This window comes from Anas platyrhynchos, chromosome 6, assembly GCF_047663525.1.
Source record: "Anas platyrhynchos isolate ZD024472 breed Pekin duck chromosome 6, IASCAAS_PekinDuck_T2T, whole genome shotgun sequence".
Classification (NCBI taxonomy): domain Eukaryota; kingdom Metazoa; phylum Chordata; class Aves; order Anseriformes; family Anatidae; genus Anas; species Anas platyrhynchos.
Genome location: NC_092592.1, coordinates 1,986,709 through 2,013,442, shown reverse-complemented (window position 1 = coordinate 2,013,442; position 26,734 = coordinate 1,986,709). Strand labels below are relative to the sequence as shown.

At 40.6% G+C, this 26,734-nt stretch overlaps 1 long non-coding RNA gene and 2 pseudogenes across 1 annotated transcript; 2 read left to right on the top strand and 1 right to left on the bottom strand.

Moving 5' to 3' along the window:
* The window catches only part of LOC140002852 (serine/threonine-protein kinase RIO2-like), a 48,776-nt pseudogene extending 45,910 nt beyond the window's left edge, over positions 1-2,866 (top strand).
* A 2,739-nt stretch (positions 2,867-5,605) lies between these two features.
* Positions 5,606-26,734, top strand: part of LOC119714997 (kinesin-like protein KIF27) — a 55,973-nt pseudogene continuing 34,844 nt past the window's right edge.
* LOC140002851 (uncharacterized) lies at positions 11,947-19,697 on the bottom strand. The gene is made up of 2 exons (XR_011810390.1): positions 19,585-19,697; positions 11,947-14,440 (listed from the first exon to the last, which is right to left on the bottom strand). It is a non-coding gene; the product is annotated as an uncharacterized lncRNA (long non-coding RNA).

The following is a 26,734-nucleotide window of genomic DNA, read 5'->3' as shown; positions in this document are numbered from 1 at the left end:
GCCTTGAATTATGAAATGAAGTAAAGAAGAGCTAGGATAAATGCTAGGAATCGCCTGGCTTCTGATCCATGCGATACATATTTTTTCCCTTTCAGTTTGCTAACCTAAATGTGTCGGATTTCTTTTGGAATCGCCTATAGATCCCTATTTGAAATTATATTTCTGTACACCAGTAGGTGGTAGCAGTGGTCACTCACTGTAGAAACCTTCCTGATTGTTTAGCGAACACGTTTTTTCTGTAGGCAGACACATCAAACTTGTTAAAATATTCAAATGGCATTTAAGTACCTAATATTCTGTTCTAAAAGAAAGATAAAAGCAGAAGCAGCTTTCAAGAGATTCAGCCACATAAACATCCTGTGTCAATTTACTTTGTGTAATCTTTCCATTTATATGCTCTTACGCTAAGTGAAATGTTTCTGCCCATTGTTAAATCTTATTTGAACTTTTGAATACTAGAACTAAAGAAAGGATATGCATGATGAGCTATTTGTAACATCAGAACGTGATTGCAAAACTAAAAACACAAAAGGCACTGCAGTAAGACCCACTGAGCTGCTTAGAGCCAATGCCTGTTACTGCTTCTAGCACTTCTCTGTTGTTTATATAGCTTTCTCAATGAAGAAACACATTAAAACATAAGCAGGTTTCCAGATTAAACACACAGAAGGAATTCGTATGGGCATGTATAAACAATAGCAGTAATAGCAGTAGGTGCAGTCATAGCTGGGTGACTGTGCCAAAAAGAAAGCCTTATGAGTTACAGACAATAAGCTATTCCAGACAAAATAAAATGTCTTGTTGTGCTTGTACAAATCTTTGTAGGGACTGCTGCAATTTAATTATAGGAAATAATGCAAACTATGCAAAAATTTAAATAATAAGTGCTAGATTTGTTTATTCATTTTGCTTACAGTCAGGCTTAGGATGATGGAGAGACTAGTGAGACTTGCATGCTGTGATTGAGCAGTAGTATTTTGTGAATTTACATTTTTGCATAGTGAAAATATCTGGTATTTGTATTGCAAAGTTTCTTCTAGCGAGCCTTGTATGAACTGTGAAGGAAGTCATCTGTCCACTGAAGTGGGAGAAGTAGAGAAGCCTTCTTTCAGAGCTCTGCCTATAAAAAGCAGAGGATGACAATTGTCTTACTGACAGAAGAAAAACATCAGTGGCCCAGTTTAAACTAGTTCTTACCAGCTTTCCTCAGGAATTTCTTCTGGAATATTTTTAAAGAGCATTCACAGATTTAATTTCCAAAATGCTCTTGTTTAAATACTGAGTTCTGCTAAGCTTCCGAGGAAAGAAAGACAGATCTTATACTACTCTTTTTATTCACATTTTTGATAGTCAACCTGCATGTGGTAAAGCTTAGGAAACTACTATTCAGGTGAATACTATGTAATTACTACAGCATTCTTACTGAAATCAGGATTGGGTACCTGGATTTATTGACTACCTTGTATTTGCATAATTTAGTTGTATTAGTCACAGCAGTTTTTAAACAGTGCCAAAAGAATTCTTTCTGGTTCCTGACTTAACTACCAACTTACTACTTAATGTGCTGACAGTATCATAAACAAAAAACAAGGCAAGAGAAATTGGGGTAAATGCAAAAGAAATGTTACTAGATTGTGGGGTAATTTTGCACCAGCAGGTACCTCAGCTCCTCCATGCTTCTCTTAGCCCTGTCCTCAGGTGGAAAAAGGGGGAGAAAACATGATGACGTAAAAAATATTCATGGGTTGTGATAAGGACAAGGAGATCTCTCCTTGTGCTGGAGCAAACTCTCTTGGTCCTTTTTCTACTTACAAGATGTTTGTCAAATCTGCAAGCACAGGACATTATCATTTTTGCTGAAGGCATATGTTTTGCACTGAAAAGTACTGGTTCATTATGATTCCTGAATGAAAGGCACCTAAACTCTGCAAGATATCACCTAAGATGCTTTTTATTAGAGCTAATGCTAAAAGAAAAAAAAATAGCACAGGTGATCGTACACCCCTTCAAATGCTACAGCCCTGACCCTGACTCCAAACCACATAGCTATACTGTAGACCTTGTCTGTAGCAGAGGTTCTCCCCTTTCACTCAGTTGAGATAATTACATGATTTTCTTACAAAGAAACAACTCTGCTTGCTCAATTTCTGCTGTTGAGAAGAGGTGAAGTTCTTATTATAACTTCTTTCTGCTCTGTTAGATAAAGGCAAGACCACAGAGCAGTGGTAATCACTGGAACCAGGCGGAAGCTGCCTGCAGGCTCCTCTGTCCCAAGAAGCTGGCTGAGTTTGCCCCAGGCCAAGGGATTTGTGCAGCCCCACAGGGGGTTCTGGGGCCACACAGTATGGGCAGCACAGCACAGGGCAGGCCTGGGCAAACTCGAGTTAACCCTGGTGTGGATCACCAGCTGCTCAGCGCATGGTGGTCTTCTCGACAGGTTCACTACCACATGTTCATGTTAGTACTGAGAATACAGTGTCATTATGGTAATGTTAGTACTAAATGATGTTCAAAAACTTCTGATACTGAATTGTTTATTTATTTGTAGGAACTGGTGAAAAGGAAGATAAAACGTCAGCTGACAAAACAGCAGAAGTCTGCTCTGAGGCGACGACTACAGAAAGGAGAGGCAAACGTTCATACCAAACAACGTCGAGAAAATATGCACAACATTAAGTCAAGCTTGGATGCAGCTAGTTTCTGGGGATAATTTATCATAGCTGCCACCGAACATGAGAAAACTCACAGTACATACAGCTAAAACAGTTACCTAATAACCAAGCATCCTTTTATACAGTGGAGGAAAAAGTTCTTAACAATACCGTGTATTTTTGGAAACTAATAAACATCACGCTGGTTCCTCTGGTTTTGTTTGCATGATTTTATTTTGTGTTCCTAGTTAAAAATATCGACTGTGATTTAAAATAAATTAGTAGTACTAGGTACGATCATTTAAGTACAGTATTTCCAACAGTATCTTGTTTTAGGTCAATTTTACTGTTTTTGTATAGATTAAGAATCTTCTGATGTGCAGAGGATTCCTCTTTAAAAATTTTCCTTTGTTCCTACAACATAAAATTTAAATGTGAAATTCTGCCCTCAGGTTACAAACAGGTATTTGTTTGATTTAATTAAAAATCAAAAGGAAATAAAAACTGATAGCTTTTAACACTCTAAAATTTCTTTTGAACCTGTACAAGGATCATCAAACAACATGATAATGTACATTCTTTGAACCAAGCAATTCTTGCTTGTTTTTCCTTTCACTCCAGGGTCTTGTATAGATCTTGAAAAGATCTATAGATAAGAGAAAAGGAATAAATCAGTGCTGTAGAGATCTGGCAGTCACTCAGGTTTTGAATTTGGCTGTGCAGTTACCAATAAATCTAATTCATTTAACAATTTACATAAAGTGGTGAGCATTCTGAACTTCTCTTTTTAAAAAATATTACCATGTTTTTTTTTATGTTATTTTGGGTCTCTGAAGACCTAGAAAAACAAGTATCTTGATGTATCTGTGATTTAGGTGAAGAGCCTTCCTAGAGACGTATGACATGGTAAAGTTTGTCATCAACTCATAGTTTGCAACGTTTTAAATCTTTTACTTGGCTGGGGAAATGAGGAAGTTTGGATTTGAGGTTGATTTTTTACTCACACCTGATACTATCTATATTCTACTTTACCCTAACTGAAAATCAGCTTTTAGTCTATTGAGAATTACAGCCTCTGTCCTGTCTTGCAGCATGCTCTGCTTTGAAAGTTTTCAACTTCTGTCTTTTTGCTTTTACAATAAAAAACCTAGTCTTAGCTAGCAGCGGTATACATTCTTAAAAGCATGGCAGGCCGGAGCAGAGATGTAATAGATAAGTGTTTCTTTTAGCATCAAAGCTGCAGGAAGGTCTGGTGACAGAAGTAAGGAAGTCCAATTAAATCTTAAATGTGATTGTTATCAAGGTATGTAGGGCTGTTTCCTGATGCAAATAGCTCTTTTTAGCACGGGCAGAAAAGCAGCCTAATTGAATTTAATTTTATTTCCATTTTAAATGTAAAGGGAAAAAACATATTTTTATGTTTCTACACTCTTATCTGTTAAGGGGTTGTTTCAGTGACTGCTTAATAAGATTTCAGTTGAAGCTCTTTGCATAAGATGTGCACACACTTTTTGGCTTCTAATTTAGAGCTTTTCACAGTGGGTGAGTTCTTTCTGGTGCATGACCTTAAGTCTGTCTTGGTAATGGGTTCCAAAAATATACAAAGCCTGTCCCGTTTGATTGTGCTCCATGAGAATAGAAAGGATGGAATGATGGAAATCCATGCTGTTTATTTTCAAAATGTTCCTTTAAAGCATCCATTAACTCTTTTAAAGGTATTCTAATGGATGGCTCTAAGTTATCATTTTCATTTACTCTGCCAGACGAGACTTTTCAGAGAGTAGAGTAAGTGAGGGAGTTACAGCTTAATATATCTTTATTAAGCCTTTTTTTTTTTTTTTTTTTTTTTTTTTTTCAAAGCAGCAGAATTCCTGAAATATCTGAAGTCATCAAAGGTCGCCACAAAGTTTACACATGGGATGAAGTTTAGAGTTCTCTTAGAGTGAACTTGGGAAAATGCAGAGGTTAAGACAATAGCATTATTGATTATCTTAGCGAATTCACCTAGCAAGGAATGTGCGGGTAATAACAAAATGGGTTTTAAATGTTTTAGTAAACAAACACAATGTTAGATCATTAATTTGTAAACAAAACATGAAGATAAAGAGTAGATACACCTTGTGCAATGCACACTCTATAAATGAAACAGTATGTACTGAAACTTGCAAGTGATGGAGATAAAAGGTTGCCCAGCAGTTTTCCACTGCTGCATCTTTAAAAAGAAAAAAAAAAAATAATAATCTTTCTTTGGGAAAGACTGTACAGTAATTAAAGAACACACATCCTTACTTTGGGATTTTTTCCAAATCAAAAAGAAGACTTTACTGGAATTGAAATAAAAGTAAGCTGAGCAAAGCAACTATTTTGTACAGTTTATGACTCTTACACAAATGTGTGTGACAGCAATGTATTCACATTCGTGCTTCAAGCTTTTGCCACTGCATCTGTGTTTGCCTTGATTGGAGTGCCTCTTCAGACCTCTGCATATCCCACAGGTCCTTTTAGATGTAAACAGTTTAATTCACTGGTATTTTAATACATTTATTGTATAGGGAGTAAGGAAACTGCTTGTCAGGAAACCAGATTCAAATTGGGTTAACCTAATATATCACAAGTTTAATTTTGCTAATCGGATTAATTTTCTATTTGCCATTAATATCCTTCTTCTCCAGTTACATAGTTACAGGAAGAAAAAAAAAAAAAACACCATACTTTTTATCGAATTTGTTGTTTTTAAACAAGAGCCTGCATGCTGCTTTCAGGCTATCACGTTTAGTATAGCTTTACATAAGTATTTCCTTATATTTGCAATCTTTTCCATAATTTGAGGGTTTGGGTGAGCAAGAGAGTCTCTTTATTCATTTGGTATGAACCAGAGAGGTCTTTGCCTCAGCACATCGCCAATAAACCGATGAAACAAACTTCTTTCTGGTGATTAGCTTCTCTCCCCGGCCTGTAGGTGGGTGTGTTTAACAGAAGGAAGGAGTAGGAATGCGCCTGTCAGCCTGCCTTTGCAGCTAATTAGCTCAGCATACAGCAAAGATAAGCAGTCCGGGGAGGTGGACCCTGCGGAGGGTCGTGGGGTTTGAGGCAATGCCTGATTGGGAGACGTGGGGAGATTCCTCAGGAATCCAGCGCATCAATGAGCTGCGGAAAGTTGGTACAGGACTTGCCTGACTCAGGCATGAGGGCAGCTTGTGGCTGCTTTCTGGAAAAGCAGAGCAGAGATGGACAGAACCTTGGAGTCTCTGCAACTTGTAATTGCCCAAGTTCTGCCTCATCGAGACCCTGCCCTGGTTTTTAAAGACTGTAAGTACCAAAGATAATGATTTTATTTCCCTGATAGTGAGTGTAGTTAATTCAAATGTCTGTTGTACCCAACAAATTAAGAGAGAGAAGTAATTAACATGCTTGTACATGTATTCGTGTGCATACCACAAACTATCATTATTTTATCTTGCCTATTTGAAGGCAGTGTTGCTGCTTATTTTTTAAGTTTGCATTTCAGAAAACTGATTCACAACTTTTACCTAGGATATTTAATTACATTCTAATAACATGGTAAAAACTTTACTGCTTGACAATTTTGGAAAACTTTATGCCAACTCTCTTTCTGTGGTTAGTTTGTCCTATAAATTACCTTTCTTGACTGTAGTACTGCAAAATATCAAATATTGCAATCTTAAAACATAAGATGTTTTCCTGCAAGTATATGGAATGTGATTCCCCTCCCCCCCCCCCCATATCAGACTTGACTATGGATGCACTTTTTAAACCTGGCCAAAACACTTATTTATTCTCTCTTTCTCTCTCATTTTACAAACTATCCCTTGTGAAATGTTCTGAAGTACCTATCAGTAGATGGCACATAATAAACTGGCCTGATGCATCCCTTGAAACAGAGTTCAATGCAACTCACATCACGGAAATAAGAGTATTTAAATTTGAATTTATGATTTGAGTGGGGCTATGCATGGAACAAAGTGCTATTTAATTAGTAATTTCTTAGAAAATACATCCACAGATTTCATACAATGGAAAAAACCCTCTTCAACAGATCAAATGAAACAATAGTTAAATTCCATTGTTCTCAGTTTTCTTCACAGGTGAATGAGACCTCTTGATGTCATGCCCCCAAATCCGGTCCTACATAAACAATTTGATTGTAAAATTAGTATTTTGCTGGGTGTCATTTCAGTCTGAATCACCTAGTCAATCATTTAACATGCAAACAATGCTGGAACAATGTTAGATTTTTAGAAGGGAGTTTTATTTATTTATTTATTTAACATTCACTTCTAATCGTAATCTCCCGTGTGACCTGAGGCACACTGCAGAGACATTTATTTAATCTCCACTTCATTCTTTTGTCAACAGCTCTGTTAGAGTTAATAAAATCAGTCTCATACAGTCAACTGTTGCCTTCTAAACTTGCTGTAAAAGGAATAAAGACTTAAAGACATGGCTAGGGATGGACCTAGGGGAAAAACCCATGTACATCTGCATTAAACAACTCCACTTGCCAGATTCTTATGCTCATAGCCACACTGAAAAGTCAGAGGCTGACCCAGTAGTTCCCTGGGACTAAGTTGGATTTACTCTTGTAGAAGGATGCTACTCTTGTGTGAATGTAGCATAAGGATCTGTCCCAGAGCTTAGGAGTCTGACATCTGTTTCTCAGGCCACCCTGCAGGAGGTTTGTATGCTGCTGGGTAGGTTTGTATTACTGTTGCAGTCTTGGGACCTGGTGGAGCAGTCTGTGAATGTACACACATCACAGGAACAAAGAATTTGATCGGGGTGCAGTGTGGGGGGTGGGCTCGAGGAGAGGGGCATTCCCTTTCATAAGTTTCCACTGGTAACCAGTTCCTGCAGGTCTACTGACAAGGCTTTTATTGAAAGTGTATGTACAAGCTGCTTGGACAATGCATTTGTGACCACCCACAGATCTAAGGGAGGGAGAGATGATTAAATAGAAACAAAAGTGCGAGTGGATTCGAGTAGTTTTGTTTTTTTTTTTTTCTACTTTAGATTTTCTGAGGTATGAAAAGAATTTTGAAGGCATTCTAATATAAATTTAACCTATACAGGCTTGAAGTTGCTGTGAGTGTGTGCCACTAATTCTGACTGGTGACAGACATTCATAGTGCTTTGTCTGTAAGTCAGATGAGAATTTACATGCATTCTTTTTATCTTCAGCAAAAAGTCATCTTTAGATCTAGGTGGTGTCCATCTCTGACTTGTAATCAGATTTAAATACAGCAAGCAAGTATTAGACTAGAAAGAACATAGTGTCTCATGTTTCCCCATGGGACCACGTCCACATCTCTTACAAACGCATTACTTTCAGACCTTATTGGAAAGAACAAAGTAAGAATGAAGTCCATTCAGGATCTACTTTGTTGCAGCAGCATCTACCCTTTTCACAATGTGGTGTGACTCAGTATGTCAACAGGACTGAGTTTTGCTAGGGCAAGATGTCAGAGCAAGTCTGCTCATCACTGCTCAGCACCACATACACTTTTTGTTCCCATTCCAACCTAGAGGTCTTGGCTTGCACTGTCCCAACACTTTGTTCTGTTGGGAATGTCTCACAGAGGGCTTTCTTCAACAGCAGCAGGGAGAGACAAGATGTTCAAAAGTCCCTGCCCTCCTGGGTGCAGCTTGCAGGAGCAAATACAGTGAGTGGTGCTGTGCCTGCTGCAGCAGTGCTCCTTCTGGGCTAGCCTTTTCCCCGGCAGAGGCAGAGATGATGGGATTTGGGAAAGATGCAAGATCATGGCTGGGTGCCCTGGCAACAAGACAGCAGGGATAATTTGTTTCTCACAAGTTCCTCCCTGCCATGAGAATGCTTTATCCTTATAGTGGTAGACAATCTTTGGCAGAGAGCAGGGGTCTGAGCAAGGCCCCGTGGTGCAGGCCTGTCACCAGCCCACCGATGGGGGACGGGGAACAGTGGGCTGCAGAGGGGCTGGCAGCTCCAGCAAGAATGGGACAGGCAAAGACATGGAGGAGGAAGGCAAGAAGAAGGAGCCCAGTGCTCAACTCATGCTTCTGCAAGAGTTGTGTTTGCTTTTTGGTGTGTGTGTTTCCCTGAACTGTGCGCTGTATGTAGCTTCCATCCCAGATAACATGATAAAAAGATAATGCTTTCTACCATGCAGACCTAATTAACCCCAGCACTGGTCTAATCCATATGCTGACCTTATTACGACTCCGTTTTCATATCAAAAAATATTATGGTATCAGGTAGGAGTTACGATAAAGCTTGGAAAAAAGCTAAGTACTTCCAGAAAGTCTTTTTAAGCCCTGACTTGAATTCATGGTTCCTAGCTGGATTGCTACTTGGTTGGTTTGTGAACATTTAGCAAAGTGATTTTACATCAGCTGAACAGCACTGTGTCTCCATTTCTTTTTACTGGTAGCAACAAATCGCACATTTTCCTTTGCACGTTTTGCCAGCAAAGATTTCAGGTCAGCAATAGATGGACAGGTTAGACTGTAGAGTTTTTAATAAGAAAGTATGTTAACTTATGGGGATCTGCCCATAATTTTTGGTAGAATCAGCCCAGCTCACTTTTCTTCATTTAACATTGAAATAGATTTGTCAGTGGGTACCATACTAGCTCTCTGATACAAGCTTTTAAATTGAAGTGCACTATAGCCAGAGTAAGTCAGTTGCCTTGGAGAAATATTACAAGATTAAAAGTTTTATCAAACAAACAGTCTTTTCCTTTCTAGATTAATGTTATTATTACTGTACTATTCCTGTGCAAATCAGTTATACTTCTGATTATCACAGGAGATTGACCAATTTATAATTCTTTATTGCTATATTCAGATGCTGAAATTATACCAAAGTTCTTATCATTTTCCCATGTAATGCTACATAAGAATGTAGACCAAGCCAAGCTGTTCGGCAATGACTAACAGTTGTCTTCAGACTATCAGCTTAAAAACACCTGACTTTAGTATGTCTACTCATTCTGTTCCAAGTGATAACCTGCTTACTCAATTCATAACGCTGCAGGGATTGACTTTTTGCCTCAGTCCAACGGTGGTGTCAGTGAAACCCTCCCAGTCTCTATCCTTCCTTTCCCTAGCTGCATCTAAATCTGCTGTGACTACAAACATACCAATGGTTCACAAAGCCTACACCATTCTCTGAGCTGCTTGCCTCCAACATCTTCTTCTTTCTTCCTTGACTTGGTAACATGTTCAGAATGGCTCTTGAGGAGGCCATCCAGTTCGTTTATTTAATTTTATTTTGTTCTTTTTCCAAATCCTTGAAGTCTAGGAACTGTCAGTCAGTGCTGGATTTAAGGTAGTCATTGCCAATTAAAGATGTTGCTTCTCACAAGTGGAATCTCACCCCACAATCAGATCTTCTTTTCCTGAAACAACATCTTGCTACTTTTTGTGCTTTTTAAGGGTTTTAGACAGAATCACCAAGTAGTCCACTGCTAGATCAGCTCACTCATATAGCATCCAAATCCATCATGGAGAAGGAAAAATGCCCCTGAAGTCCTCTCAGCATATTGTTGGTGTCCCAGTACATGATACTTGGTAATGTTTTTATATATATTTAACAATATACCTAATTTCATTAGGTTTAGTAAGGATATGGGGCTTTTTATTTTTGTACATATACATGGAGAACAGAATAGTATAGCATATGGACCAGAATATCCTAACAAAATCACTGCTAACATGCTAATACATAACATAATATATATGATAAATGCATAGTAAGATCATGGGAAAATTAATTGATATTGCCTACTCACATTTGTACCTTTTTTTTCCTAAAGCTATTATTTATATGTTTAAAAATATGCAAAATAAATCAAAAGAGAAGCAATAAAACCTTCCCTCAAAACAGCTGGATCCCACTCCAGTTGCTGCCTTTTTTTTTTTTTTTTCTAGAGATTTAAACAGTATCTCTTTGCTAGCCTGAGCCCAATTTAACAGCTTCCCTAAGATGTATGCATTAAGTTACAAGCCTTAATAGGCTGCAGCTGGGGAAGGGTGCACTTGTAACTTATGAACTTTGTTTAAACGATATAGTTTTACTGATTATGTGCCACGGCTTGATTTAAGACATGTAAGGGAACTTTACTAGCCTCTCACTGAAGAATCTTCTTTAATAGATTTCATATTACATATTTCTTTCATTCAAAAAGCTTGTATTTTTCTTCTGCATTCACGTATTAAATTAAATCCACGAAGGCAGTTAAAAGGACTTTTAGAAACAGCTGTTTTAAGTTTTAAAATGACAAAGTAGGTGGTTATCTTGTGTGTGTGTTCTTCATACTCCACTCTCTCGGCAGTGAGACGTTGTCAAGTATATGACTCCATTCCACTTCAGTGGCAGAGTCACTTGGCTCCCACTCCGATTTGCCCTTCCAGTCTTGGCCAAAACACCCCCCTCCCAGTTGGCCAGCCTCCTGTTTATGGCATTGTTTGTTTGCCTTGGTTGAGGTGAATGCCTAGCCAGTATTTTTAGCAGTAATTCACAGAAACCTGGAGCTATTTTTTTTCTGGCATCAATGCAGTGCAAACTTACTGACATAATCCAAGTTGGAGAGTTCTGTTTCCCACTTAGAATGATATTTAATTTGACTCACAGACTTCCTTGAGCAGAGGCAAGACAGTTGCTACTGAAAGGTGAGAAATTGTCTGGAAAACAATGTTGTGTTATAATAAATGTGTTATCATTTAATCCTCTTTCAAACACAGTTCACATCAAACTGTATTTCTGAACTCTCAAAAGAGCTCAGGGTTCATTTAGGGTAAATGCAGCTGTATAACCCACAGATTTGTTGTTCCACAGAACTCGCAGCCTGTCCTAAATTCAAATATATATATATATAAATAAATAAATAATAAAAAGTCCTTAGAGTCTAGGAAAACTTCAAGAACTCTACCAGGATTTGCACTTGGGGACAGCTTCATTTGGTACAATGCCTCTTGCCCTGGGCAAGAGGCTTTTCCAGCTGAGTAAAAAGCAAAGTAGAGAAGAAAACTCATCTTCTCACCTCGTAACTAGGCATTACAGCCAGCTTCAAATAGACTGTTGTGGAACCATTAATATTCACAGATGGGAGAGTACTAAAGGAGGGTATATGGAATTCTTGCTCTTGAACTTGGTGATGCACGTACTACTATGAAACTCTAACCGAGAAAGATCTGAGGTATAAAGTGGATAAAATATTGTCTGAATGGGGTCTTGGCATTGCCTACAACAAAATCAATACTGTTAACTAATTCAGCAACTGACAGTGTACAAAATAAATTGTTTTAAAGCATGGATGATTTAATCCTGAAGAAAATTGTTTGTCATTGCATACAAATACTATAAGCATTATCTTAAAAACTCAACCACATCATAGGCATCTTTCAAAATACGAAAGTCAATTACAATGAGAATGTCCTTTCAAAATGAGACGTAAATTACAGTATTTTGCTGCATTAAACCATGAATCTTGTTGTTTCATTTATGTACTTCTGAAAATTCTCATTGTTTTCCATACTGCATTTTTAGACTTAAGCCAGTTGGATGCCAAATACTGATATACAGCATAGAGACTGAACAACATTCTGCCTGGAATGTTTAGAAATGAAGGCAAACAATGCATGTGATTGCAGGAAAAATGAATATTGAGAGATCTTAATACAACATTAGTAATCATCATATTAGTAATCATTAGTTACTATCTTAGAATAGTCACTTAGTATATTTGATTGTGCATCTGATCATATGTATACATTTTTCACATCTTCCTAAACTACTACAAATCCATGTGATACATAATGAAGGAAAAAAAAATAATAGTGGCTGTAGTGGCTGTTAGGCATAAATAAAATCTTTTTTTTTTTTTTTTTAGTAGAGAACTGTTTTCACACACACCGAATTTTTACAAGTTTAGCTGAAATTGTTTTAATTATATATTTGAAATTGATATGCTGTTTTAATTTAATGATGATAAACATACTGATTCAAGCTAAACAGTTGAGTAAAATAAAATTAATTAAATCAAAACATAAAGAATTCTTGGGGAAAAAAAAAGTTTGAGGCTTTGATATCATGGCTGCATTCTGTAGTTTAACCTGATGCATCTTCATGTTCATCACTGTTTTGAGGTGCTAGTTTTGGCTAGGATTGAAAAAATCACAGCAAAAACTGCAGTGATAATTTGATGCTGCCACTACATATATACCACCAAGTATTTCCTGCTACCATCCTCACAGCTAAGCCAGGTTTTATGTTTATCCAATTCAGTACAAACCCAGGCACTTTTAATTACTTAATTACGGAGTTATCCAGCTGCACTGTGGGATAGGCACATAGCTTTCATTTGACAGAAATTCTAAACAGAATAAAAATGATGCTGCTCAGCTACTGTTTCTGTGTTAGTCATACACGTATTAGTTTAATCTGTAGCAGCTACTCACTGCTTACTAGTCCTCTGGTAAAATATTGCTTTATCTGTAAAATTTGAGACAGCTTAAAGCATGTTTCAGGATTTCAGGAAAAGAAGGGAAATATATTTCTGTTGGTGTATTGCAGTGAAAGTAGATACCTCTCTATAGCTCTAAAAAGTCTTTTGAATGTTAGTTTTCAGAGTGGAAACTTTCAGCCAAGTGAGAGATGCAGGCTGTCTAAATGCTGAATTACCATCGAAAGGACTCATGAACAAGAATGGAAATTAAAACAGAAATTTTACACTCTGAACTCTTAATTTCTGTAAAACTAACAACAGAAGAGAAGCAAGGATCAGACACACAGCAATTTAGGTCACTTATTGCTACCATTGGTACTAAACAGTTTAAATACCTGTTTCTTTTATAGACCACCATACCAGTATAATTTCCTCTTGGTAAGCAAAAGCACGCATGATATTTATGGGTAGTTTCCCCTCCATCAATGAGGGGCATAGGATACTAAAATCTAGGGACTTGGACTGGACAAAAAATGATCATGCTTGGGATTTCCCTGTGCAGCTTTGCCAATTGCATTGTACATCTTAGAAGACTCAGCAGTTTATTACCTACAGAATAATCGATCTCATCATGATGTGGGAGAAATCAAGCTTTATTAAAATTTATTTATTTATTGTTTTACCAAAAGTTGTATCATACAGGCTAAATGATGAGACCAGAAAGAGTACTGTGGGTTACCTACACCACCAAATTCATTATTCCTGTGGACTTTGCATTATTGTTTTTAAGGACTGCACTCTTGGACAACAGTTGTTTCAAAAACCAAAGCACTTTATGGAAACATCCTAAATCAGTGATATTCTTAAAGCTGATACTTTCTGTTGCTATCTAATTCAATACCAGTAAAGGACTGAATGTCACCAATACCATTCTCACACTGAAGCAACAGCTCCTACTGAATTGTCATGTTTAAACTTGGAAATTTTACATTCATGAATTTTATGTTCAAATATCAGTTTTCACTTAATGGGTTTAAAATTAGATTGTTACCCAATGTGTGCATGCTCTGTGGAGCAGAAGGTCTCATAAAAAAGAAAAAAAAAGAAGAAAAAAAAAACACTCAGATGTTTACATCAGTGAGGTATTCAGCCAGAGACCAGTTTCTGAAGGTGGATTACCATTTGGAGTCCGTACCGGTAGCAGTCTCCCTGGCTAGTAGACCAGTTTTTCTCCCACATTCATCATCATTTAGAAAAGCAGAAGTCAGTTTCTGTGGTTAAGAGTTCCTCAATATTTCAGTTTTTTCTCACAGCTGCACTGAGACAGTGGTTATCCCAACGTGTTTCCTGTTACAAATACAAAATTTATTCAGATAGCTTTCTTCTTTACGGTGAAGCAATATTCCAATGCCATGAGAGTTCTGCAGCTTTAAATGCCCCAAATGCCAGAACTGGTAGGAGCCAACACTGCTGCTGCATCCGTGACACCATCCAGTGGCAGACAGCAGTGTGCTCCAAACACCCTGCCTCGCCTCCCCAGAGCTCAGACCATGCCACCCGCACTTCCTCATGGCTTGAGCACAGCAAAAAGGGAACTGGTGATGACCACACTCTGTGTGTCTGCCCTTGTCATGGCTAAATGCCAAGAAAAGCTGTTGTCTGTGAGAGCAGTGCAGCTGCCAGAAGTCAGGAAACAGGCGGTGACAATATTGGAGCTCACATTGCTCACCCTGCAGCAAACAGAGCAATGCCCTGTCCATAGATTGCATGTGAGCTACCACCAGGGTGACACTGTCTCAAAATGGATCACTTCTACATTATTCCACTACTAACAAGGTCAGACGAGATGAAGAAAGAGGAAAATTATACATGTATGAGGAAAATTATCTCTGCCACTGATTCCTGTATGCACTAATACTTGATACTGAACCAGTATCAGTACTCTGAAGGACCCATACTGCTGCCTAGGGCTTCCATACTTCCACTGGAAGGTCCAAATTAAGAAACATACTTCTTACCTTCTGAATTTAAATTTTCAAGTGAGAAATGATGAACATCATACACAGCTGGTTTTTTTTTGTTTGTTTGTTCATTTGTTTGTTTTTGCATAGTGCTGTGGTTTAACCTATCAGGCAGCTAAGCACCACGCAGCCATTTGCTTACCCTCCTCCCTCCCTCTGTGGGATGGGGGAGAGAATCAGGAAAAAGAAAAAAAAAAAAAAAAAAAAAAAGGAAAGAAAGCCTGTAGGTTGAGATAAAGACAGTTTATTTGGAGAGAGGAAAAAAAAAAAAAAAAAGAAGAAAAAAAAGGAAAATAATAATAATGATGATAAGAGTATTAATACCACTAATGTGTACAAAACAAGTGATGCACAATGCAATTGCTCACCACCTGCTGAACGATGCCCAGAAAGAAAGAAAATTATCTCTAAGCTACACATGGCTCTGTAAAAGGAGTCTAGATAAACTATACTAAAATTCTTTTTGAGTCCAAGCCGAAAAGTGTTGAGAAAACCCCAACACAGAACGTAAAACTTTGGAGTACTGGCTCAATAGTCATGATGTCAATTGGATTTCTGGTTTTCACATTTCTATTTTCACATTAGCCTGCAACTATTATCATCATAATATACAACACCTTTTTTTCCAGCTACTTCATAAAGTTTTGCATTAAAAGTCAGCTGCTTTCCTTGCATGACCATGTGTTTTTGTTTTTGTTTTTGTTTTTGTTTTTTGAGAATGGAAAAGAGGAATCTGAGTGTAACATTTTCTCATGTTTGAAAGTGAGCAGCTTAATGGCTGCTGTGATATCAAAGTTCCAACACATTGACTTAATAGTACAATATTGCTGACCTGCAATTTATGTACTACAGTAGCCTGCAATCCCAGAAAGTCCAAAATTGCCACAAAATCATATTTTTCACACCAGCAGAGATAATCACAGACATTTTATTATCAATAATAAATGTATCAATAATAAATGTATTGGGGCGCAATAACCCCAAGCAGAACTACAGGCTGGGAGATGAGTGGTTGGAGAGCTGCCAGGCAGAGAAGGACCTGGGAGTGATGGTGGACAGTCGGCTGAATATGAGCCAGCAGTGTGCTCAGGTGGCCAAGAAGGCCAACGGCATCCTGGCTTGTATCAGAAACACTGTGACCAGCAGGGCTAGGGAGGTGATCGTCCCCCTGTACTCGGCTCTGGTGAGGCCGCACCTCGAGTACTGTGTTCAGTTTTGGGCCCCTCGCTACAAGAAGGACATCGAGGTGCTTGAGCGGGTCCAAAGAAGGGCGACGAAGCTGGTGAGGGGCCTGGAGAGCAAGTCCTACGAGGAGCGGCTGAAGGAGCTGGGCTTGTTCAGCCTAGAGAAGAGGAGGCTCAGGGGTGACCTTATTGCTCTGTATAAGTACATTAAAGGAGGCTGTAGGGAGGTGGGGGTTGGTCTGTTCTCCCATGTGCCTGGTGACAGGACGAGGGGGAATGGGCTAAAGTTACGCCAGGGGAGTTTTAGGTTAGATGTTAGGAAGAATTTCTTTACTGAAAGGGTTGTTAGGCACTGGAACGGGCTGCCCAGGGAGGTGGTGGAGTCACCATCCCTGGAAGTATTCAAAAGACATTTAGATGTAGAACTTAGGGATATGGTTTAGGGGGTACTGTTAGTGTTAGGTTAGAGGTTGGACTCGATGATCTTGAGGTCTCTTCCAACCTAGAGATCCTGTGATTCTGTTATCAAGCTCATATGTCTGCATTTCTTGTGTAACACAGAAAACACTAAGATCAAGGACATGTATGCATCCTACATTCAGCATTTTTATGTCTTTGACAGTGAATGTCGTAGCAATATTGCAGGAGTTCTGGGAAAGCAAACAGAAGCAGAAGGCCATATTCCCAAGCGAAGGCATCATTGCATATGAATCACTGAGCTCCCTGGGCCCACCATTTGTGAGCTATGTTACCTTGACGGGAGGAAGTTGCTTTGGTAACTTTCAGGTAAGTGTCAGCTTCCAATCTTTGCCAGGGGAATTTTATCTATTTATTTATATATTTATTCAGGAAAATTCTTTTGCCATAGAAGATACAGGACAACTACTTCTGTAACAATGAATACTACACTTGACTTTTCCAATCTCATTCTGTCCCAGCCCTCACCGACTTGAGAGACAAGGTACCTGAAGGAAAACAACACAGAGTTCTAGGAATGATTTTACCAGTCTTGTCTCTGGTTTCCAGTCATATCTACAATGAAGTGAAACATTATGAGTAACTCAAGCATTTCTGTCAGTTGAATCTAAGACCAAGGTGTTTGTAGTTTCTTTCTTTCAGAAAACAATAATATATTTTATGGTGGAGAAATAGCTTAGTATTTTATTTTATTTTATTTTATTTTATTTTATTTTATTTTATTTTATTTTATTTTAATTTAATTTTATTTTATTATGTTTTCCTTCAAAACAAGGGTCTGATTTGCCATCCGTAAAGTAGAATGACACTGAATTTCTTGCTGGTTCTGTGCATCGTTTCTTTTAAACCAAATATACTGTGAGGAATTTTGAGGAGGTTTGACCACTGGAAAGGACAACTTGAAACAAGGTTGTCACCCACTGTTGTTCATTCCACCTTGCTGCAGAGCTGCTTAAGCTGGCAGTTCCTTGTGCTACCAGCTGCTGGTAACTGCTGTCCTTGCACAGCTTACAGGGGGCTACTCACCAATTACATGTAAGTCCAACCTTCAGAAGCTCCAGCTCGAGTTAAATTTCTTTGTTTTTGTAATAAGTTATGAACAATTCTTAGCTTTTTCAACAAGCAATGCTCTCCATGGGCCGCAGCCTCCTCCAGGCCACATCCACCTGCTCCACCGGGGGCTCCTCCACCCACGGGGGGGCTGCAGCGTGGAGATCTGCTCCATGGGGGACCCATGGGCTGCAGGGGGACAGCCTGCTCCACCAGGGGCCTCTCCCTGCACAGCCCGCAGGGGAACTGCTGCTGCCTGCCTGCAGCACCTCCTGCCCTCCTGCGGCGCTCACCTGGGGGGCTGCAGGGCTGCTTCTCTCACGCTTCCACAATCCTCTCTCCCAGCTGCTGTTGCACAGCAGTATTTTCCCTCCTTCCTTAAATCTGCTCCCCCGAAGCCCACCCAGCAGCACTCCCTGCCTCGGCTCTGGCCAGCAGCAGCTCCTTTTTGGAGCCATCTGGAGCTGGCTCTGCTCTGATGCTGACAAGATGGGGCTGCATTCATTTCCAAACTGGCTGTCATAAAGGCCTTCACCTTTGCATTACATTGAGGCAGCGGTGATCTCAGCCTTATTGTATTGCTCTGCGTAATGTAGCTCCCAAAAGAGATCCCAAGGTCCAGAACAGACATGGAAATAACTGGGGGGTTGTAAGGAAAACAATTATATTCCATCCTACAGCAACACCAGAGCTGTCTGGAGAGTTTTGTTTCATTTGTTCTGTTCTGTTTTGTTTTCTCAGTAAGGTTTCTTAGAGAGAGAAGATTGAAGTGATCGTATTGCATGCCCATCCAGCCCTCCCCTTTGCTTGTCCAGAGCTTTTACCTTGTCTAGCACGATGCATGAACTTGGTCATAGGCACAGTTGTTTCAAAGACATTCTGCTGCTCGACCTGTTGTGAAAACAGAGAGCTAAGTATTTGGACGAGAACATGCTTCCACCTGCACTATGACCTCCACAACTAAATATGGAGCCATATCAGCCAGAAGGAAGTTTCCTTCACAGCTGCTGCTTCTTACACTATCTGGACTCTTACTTTTACTCTTACTTGCCTTTCCTGCATTAGCATAAAAAAAATAAAAAAATCTGGGAGATTACCTTTGCCTTCTGATGTCTTCGTTTCCAGAAACTACACGGAATCACCTTTATGAGAACTGTCCCACACTGCGAGCATGGGTGTTGCAGTCAGGCCAGATATGTCCCTTCTACGTCAATAACCAAACCTGTCAAGTTAAGAACATGGAATTAATGAAAAGGAAATCCTTCTATTTTGATCTGAGTTCACTTTTTTTTTTTTTATTTTTATTTTTTTTTTTCTAGACCAAGAAGAACCAGCAAAAGTCGGGTGAAAAATGAAATGAAAAATGTTAAGGCCAGGCAGCTTGCTCACTGCAAGTGCTAATCTGAAAGCAGATGGAGTGCATCTTCATACACTCCGTCCTGAGACACTCCACTCAACAGGCCAGCCCAGCTGATGAAGTGCATTGCTGTCCTGAAGTTTAATGTGATGGGCTACTTTTAAGTCTCTTGTTTATGCTGTAGTACTTGAGGTCTATGGCAGGACCACAGCACACTCTTATTTGTCTACCCTTCTTTCTTGATTGTGTGTGGGAAAGAGAGAACGTGCAGAGGCCCTCAGCCACATGTTGCACCTGTCACTCTGTGCAGCTACATCACTGAGCCAAAGTACCAAACTTCATGCTTGTGAAAGGACTTGACACAAACTACAGAAATCTAAAATGAAGCATCCAAACACTTACAGAAGGGTGGGCCCTCTCGATGCACCTCAACGTGGGATCCACAAGTCCTCACGTGGTTTCATCCAGCACACTTCTCTGTCCCTCCTCGCTAAACTTGCTCAGAGGCAGCTGTTACCAAGGTGTCACAGTGACATCATTCAATTCTGTTTCTGAAGTCATCACCGTAGGCCCCTGGCAGCGGCAACACAACACTCTCTGTTGCTAATGCGAATGTCTCAGAAACAAGTAGAGAAGTACCACTCTCCCCAAGCTGACTTTAATTGGAGTAGTTCCAAAATTATTCTCTGCCCCCCTACACCTGGGGAAGGTGTGTGAGAAATCTTTTCCTTAAGAAAGGATTACAAGCCAAAAAAAGCTTGCTTCTGATACGTTCCCCTTCCTTTTAGAGCTGTTCACCTTTGATTTCCAAGGAAGAAAAAAGAAGGTGAAATCAACAATTCTCCTCCTCCGAGTTGGGCATATGAAATAAGCCCAATTATTTAGGAAGCCTGAAAAAGGAAACTATACATTTCCTTGTTAAACACCTTGTTGCTTCTGAAAACTTTTCCAGTACTTTGCAGCTGCAGTGCTTTTCGGTGGGTGGGCAGCCGAGCTCCATCACGGCCACTCTCTCCCTCCCCCTCCTCAAAGAGAAAGGGAGAGAAAATACGATGCAAAGGGCTCAAGGGTTGAGACAAGGACAGGGAGATCGCTCAACAAGGATCGTGATGGGCAAAGCAGACTCAGCATAGGGAGACAGTAAGATTTCCTGCCTAACTACTACTACTACCAGGCTAGACGAGTGAGAACCAAAGGAAAGAAACCAAAAACACCTTCCTTCCCCCCATCTGAGCTCTTCCAGCTCCTCCCCCCGTGCAGCGCAGGGGAACAGGGGGACTGGACTGGGGGTTGTGCTCAGTCTGTAGCACTTCATCTCTACCACTCCTTCTCGGTCCCTCTCTGCCCCTGCTCCACGTGGGCTTCTCTCCACGGGCTGCAGCTCCGGCCCGGGGCCTGCTCCTGCGGGGGCTCTCCATGGGCCGCAGCCTCCTCCAGGCCACATCCACCTGCTCCACCGGGGGCTCCTCCACCCACGGGGGGGCTGCAGCGTGGAGATCTGCTCCATGGGGGACCCATGGGCTGCAGGGGGACAGCCTGCTCCACCAGGGGCCTCTCCCTGCACAGCCCGCAGGGGAACTGCTGCTGCCTGCCTGCAGCACCTCCTGCCCTCCTGCGGCGCTCACCTGGGGGGCTGCAGGGCTGCTTCTCTCACGCTTCCACAATCCTCTCTCCCAGCTGCTGTTGCACAGCAGTATTTTCCCCCCTTCCTTAAATCTGCTCCCCCGAAGCCCACCCAGCAGCACTCCCTGCCTCGGCTCTGGCCAGCAGCAGCTCCTTTTTGGAGCCATCTGGAGCTGGCTCTGCTCTGATGCTGACAAGATGGGGCTGCATTCATTTCCAAACTGGCTGTCATAAAGGCCTTCACCTTTGCATTACATTGAGGCAGCGGTGATCTCAGCCTTATTGTATTGCTCTGCGTAATGTAGCTCCCAGAAGAGATCCCAAGGTCCAGAACAGACATGGAAATAACTGGGGGGTTGTAAGGAAAACAATTGTATTCCATCTACATGCTTGGGTGTTATTAACAGAGCTTTGTATACTGAGCTGGTGCTTGGTAGGAGAAAAACCATAAATCTTCCCTGGGAAAGTTGGACCCCCTCAGCTACATACTGCTATGAGGAAACTCAGATGTAAGAACACACTTAAATAACACATCAGCAGAGCTGTTGTGCTCCTGACCACCAAAGGCACCTTTTTCCAACACCGTCGTACTGGAAGTTGATGCAGCTGGTTCCATCCTTAACGTGGGACTGTACAGTGCTGTAAAAGAAATATTTTTTCACAGCTTTGGAGAAAGTGAAGCAGAGAAAACCCCACCTAACCACTGATACCTGGACCCCAAACTGCCACAGACTGACAGCGATGCCCACTGGATATCTCCTGCTGCCTTCTGACTGCTCCAGCAGAAGTCCCGTTTGAATTAGCCAGCAGGTCCCTCTGAGTGGCTTTGCTGAAACTCCTGCCGTAGGAAGTATCCTACGAGAGCCAAGTTGCTAAACTGATGTGTGGTTTTCCCTTAACCCCCTCAGCCCTGACTTTGCAGCTCCTGACGACACTGCCAACGTGTGCAGTGTCACCGTGTGCCAACTAGGTGCCAGCTGACATGGTTTATAGATTGTAAAATGAGTGATTTGGGACTCGTGAGCACTGAGAACAGGTTAGCAATTGCTTAAGAGCTTTACTTGTGTCGCTCTGGGGCAGGGAGATGGGTGAAACATCTTAGGCTTAAAAGTGATTCCCTGCAGAGGGACGTGCTCAGATCTGCACAACAGATCTGTCGTTTTGGTCACCTTATTAGATCCCTGCTTGAGAGGTTGCTTGCAAGAATCGATTCCTCTTCACCTTGATGTGTCAAGCTAAAGACAAATCTGTGCCGAAGCACTGTCTGATCAGACGAGTGCCTCAGTTCAGGATTGTTCTTGGACAGCTCCAGAAACACCAGGACGACCAGCGCCTTCAGGAACAGATTAATTGGATCTCGAGGCTGTCATAAAACAGGTCCCTGAAGTTTGAAGACTCTTCCAATAGTTTGGGCCAGCAAGGAGCAGCTGTACCTGGCGGCTGCGGTAACTCGGGGCTCAGAGTCTCAGAGAGCGTGGTGAAAGGTGACCCCCAGCTGGCTGCTGGAGGAAGCTGAGGCAGCGTTCAGCTCTAACCTTTGCCTTCTTGGCTGTCATCTTTGCACTCCTGCTGTCAGTGGGTGTTGAGTGTCCTTCCCCCCAGCCTCAGCACGTGCCCTCAGATGTAGGCAGCGTTTAGCAGCTAGAATTCACTCCAATATAAAGAGTACAAATCATGCGTTTTCTGCTTTTGCTTTGGAACTCTTAGCTTGAGATTTTCCTGCAGGCCATGAGGTTTCTTGCAGCAGCAGGGATGAGTTCTGTTAGCAAGAGGCTGTTCTGTGCTTCGACTGTGGGAAGATGAATGGTTACCTGTGCACCGTTAAATAGAACTTGACACCTAGCACACCGCACTTGCAGCCTGTGGGGTGCTTTAACAAGCAGGTAAATCAGCAGAGGCTGTTTTGCAGCCGGGGTGATGCTGGGTGATTAAAAAGCAGGGGCAGAACAAGGAGTTTCTAGTGTTTGTTCTTGCTTGTCATCCGACTCTCCACTTCCACTGTTCGTTAGAAAAAAAAAAACAAAAACAAAAACAAAAAACAAAAAACAAGGGGTAAGCATCTTAATATCTTTATTATAAATGGAAGGCACAAAACAGACCAGCTACAGAGACTGTCCAAGAGAAATACTTGGTGCTTTATAAACAAACAAGGAAGTACCCTTAGGTGGGTGTGATAATCCTCCTCTAATGCGTTTTTGGAGTGCAAAAATAGATTTGTTCTTGCTCTTCTCTCCAGGACAAAGGCAGAATAGGCAACTGCAAAGTTAGACCAGGGAGGTCAGTTTGTTCCATACTGAGAAAGACAAGCCTGTAAAACAAACTAGACAGATTTTCTTGGTACTATTCATCTTCCTTCAGGAAAGGCAAAGCTTATGACACTTGTTGGTGTGTGTATATATATTTATCCAGTGCTCTCACAACAAAATTTTGATTTGAAGAGGGCACACAGATCTGATTTTTTTTTTTTTCTTTTCCAGTAACTAGTATAATAAGCACTGGTATTTTTGTATAAAAACAGAAAAATACAAAACAAAAGACTGAATATTATGTGGTATGCATGACATTAAAAAAAAATTGTGGTTTCAAAGCAATATGTACCCTGGTGTGTTTGCCATATCCTAGAGTCCAGCTTAAAGTGCATCTGATCTGTGTTGCATTTTGATATTAATCTCTGTGTACAATGTTTTGCATGTAATTTATATAGTTCTTGGAAGAAAAAAAAAAAAGAATGAATTGTCAGTTAGCTTCTTCTGAGAAAACAGACTCCAAGCAGAGATATTACTCAAATCAGAAGTGGACGAGCAGTTGAGGGGTGGGAAAAGGGATACATATACAAAATTTAAAAATAAATAAATAAATAAATAAAACATGCTGGGGGTGGGGGAGAAGGGAAATGGTTTTGAATCAATAAAGCTTTGGCTGTTGAGCAGAAACAATGCGCGAGTGCATCCAGAGAATAAAATGTGTCCACATGTAACTGTGACGTCCTCAGTGTGTCCACCAGCTTGTGAAATCAATCCCACATCTTTTCGTGGTGCTGGATGAATGGCTGAGCTTCCCATCTGAGCAAGGCAGAGCGTGCAAGTAGGGCCTGCAGGGTGGAAAGAGGGATGGGGATCAAGAAGCAAGCCCACTGCTATGACAGAGTCCCTATAGGCAGTGTGGGTTTTCTCTCTATGCAAGCCTCATTATTCAGAGGCAGAGTATTTTTATTCAGGCTTTCAGGGGCAACTTCAGTTGGTTTAGCGCCCGGATTGCCGTGTTAGCAGGTGTCAGTTTAAAAAAAAAAAAAGCTTTTGAGGTCCTTTTTAAAATGAGACTGCTTTTTTGGAATTTAGGGCTGCGAGGTATGCTTGGTTTTGCTTTCTTCCCATTCCTTAGACCAGATCCATTCAGATTCTGAACAGCGTTCCCGGTCTGTTCAGGAAACTGGAAGGCAACAAGCAAAATGATGAGCTCCTTGGGCAGTCAAAAGAGCTAAATCTGGAGAGTGTTTTGAGTCAAACTTCCATGCTAAGGAGCACCAGTAATTGTTAGAAGTAGATGCAGAGGAACCTGCATGGCACTGGGTGTGTTTCTGAAGGTGCTAAAGGTGCGAAGTGACGATTCCTATCCATAGTAAAGAAGAGAAGGAAAGCTTGCACTTAACTACTGTTTTTATTCCCTTTGCCCAGCAGTCAAAAGCAGTAACTAATATGAGAAGCCAACTTTTCCTCTCTTTATTTTAGATTTGGGAAAATTCCCTGCCAAAAAAATATTTCCTGGAAAATTCACTAGTGTTTGTGTGAGTAAAAGGTTCCAACCTTTGATTATTAATTTGTAAGAACTATTTCATCCACTTTTGTCCAGAAGAGTCAGAAATAATTTGCACAGAAATGTGCAGCGTTTTAATGAAAGAATTCAGAATCACTCTAATTTGAACTTTATCTGGTCTGGTTGCAGGTTTTGTGTTTAGTGTCTTTAAAAAAAATAATAATTAAAATTTCTGACTTCATCTCAGAAAAAAGAAAAAAAAATGCTTGTGGCTAAATAAAATCTGTTGCAGCTCTGCTCATCGAAAAATCATTGGCTGTTAAATTGGACCTAAGTCGTCTTCTCTAACCTTTCATGATCCTGCAGCAATGGATGAGGATGGATATATGGATTAGGGAACAGCACGTGGTGGCAAACCTGTGGTATTTGCTACAGCGCAGAAAGAAAAACCCAATTGCTTCCAAAAAATCCAACTAATTCAAAATCCTTGGCATCATGCAGTCATGCCACTGGCAAAGTGAGCATTCCCCTGCCTCTCAAAGCTTGCTGTACCCTTGATCTGCTGTCTTCCTGCTGTTAATTGATTGCAACTCTACGTGTCTGATCAGGGCTACGAGTTGTTCTCGCTATGGAGATCATACAACATATACTGTGCACGCTTGTGTGTATAGATCTGTTTATCCTGTATGCATGTACATACGTCTGCATATTTGTGTGCTGGCCCCCAGATCACTCATGTTACAAAGCATCGGCCTCGAAGGCATACTCATCAAAATCTTTTGTAGAGCCTCCATTTTTTTCTAGTTCCCTCAAAATGAGAGAATTTTTACGCGCTCTCTGTGTCGAAAAGGCAAAAATTCTGATTTTCACTGTCGCTCTCGCTAACTTTCTCTCACTCCCTCCTCGTGTGTGTATAAACACAGATGTGTGTATGCGTATGCACATCTGTGGATTTATATGCACTGGTATGTTTTTTGCTGTACAGGTAATAAAGACGGGGAAAGGTTTTTGTGTTTTCTTAATAGGTGAAGAAATCTTGAAGACCAGAGATTGGAACATACTGAATTTTAAATTAAAAAAAAAAAAAAAGTTAAATTGTCCGGCTGTGGAAGATGGAGTCTCATTTTTGCAGCCACTTTGAATCACGAGTTCATCTCTAAATGCGCTGGGTTTTTTGTTTTTGTTTTGTTTTGTTTTTTGGTTTTTATTTTTTTGAAGAGCTAACTAACCCTGGCTGTCTCCAGTCTGAGAGAGCATTCAAATGGACTTGCTTCCTCTATTAGTTATAAGCTGTTTAAAAGCACATCCTATGTTTGAATTGTGGATGAGAGGTTCCCTTGGCAAAGTGAGGAGGAAAATTCTTCCTATCCCTTTATTATTAATTCACGGATTCAGTCTTGGTTTGGCCTACAGGAGAAGTTAACTGGAAGTCTTTGAAGATCGATAACTTTGCTGAGGTTGTCCAGGTAGGTGAAATGGAAGACCCACAGTGCCTGGAACGTGCTGTTTAATGAGTCCTAACTGTGTTCTAGAGAAGTTATTTGTAGCCAGAGTTGATTATTGACTTGCATGTATGATCAGGTGGTTTTTTTAAGGAGTGACTCTGTTTTCAGGCTTCCAGATGTGCTCCAAGTCATCTTATTGAGGATGTGGAAGAGAACGCTTGCTGACAAAGCTCCTGGCAGCTTTACGGAACTTTCATGTTTAGTTAGTTCATGTAACAGCTGATTTCAAGGCTTTGCTCTCTTCGAGAGACTGATAACTTGATTTGATGAACTGAAGAAAGCTGGAAAAATGTTGGTTCCTCATTATTTTTCACTTGTTACTTTCTTTCGGGTTACTTTTCAAAAGAAGATTTCCCTGCTCACAAGCCAGTAGAAGACTTTCAGCCCAAGCAAGGGTGAAGACAGCTCTCTCCAAGAGCAGAGGAAAGCCCTGTGGAGAGAAGCCGAGCTTGTTAGCAGAACTCGTCTAAACATGTCTAAACAAGGAGACGATTGCTACTTCTATTTCTATTCTACCTGTACCAAGGTATGGCTGGCTTTCCTTTGCTTTGCTTTTTTTTCCCATTTTTTTTCAGGAAGGAGTAGATTAGGAGGAGGAAGCACGCTGGTCTTTGGTTAACTTGAGAACCAGATAGATTCTGAATTCAGTTGTAGCAACATTAGGCAGCAGC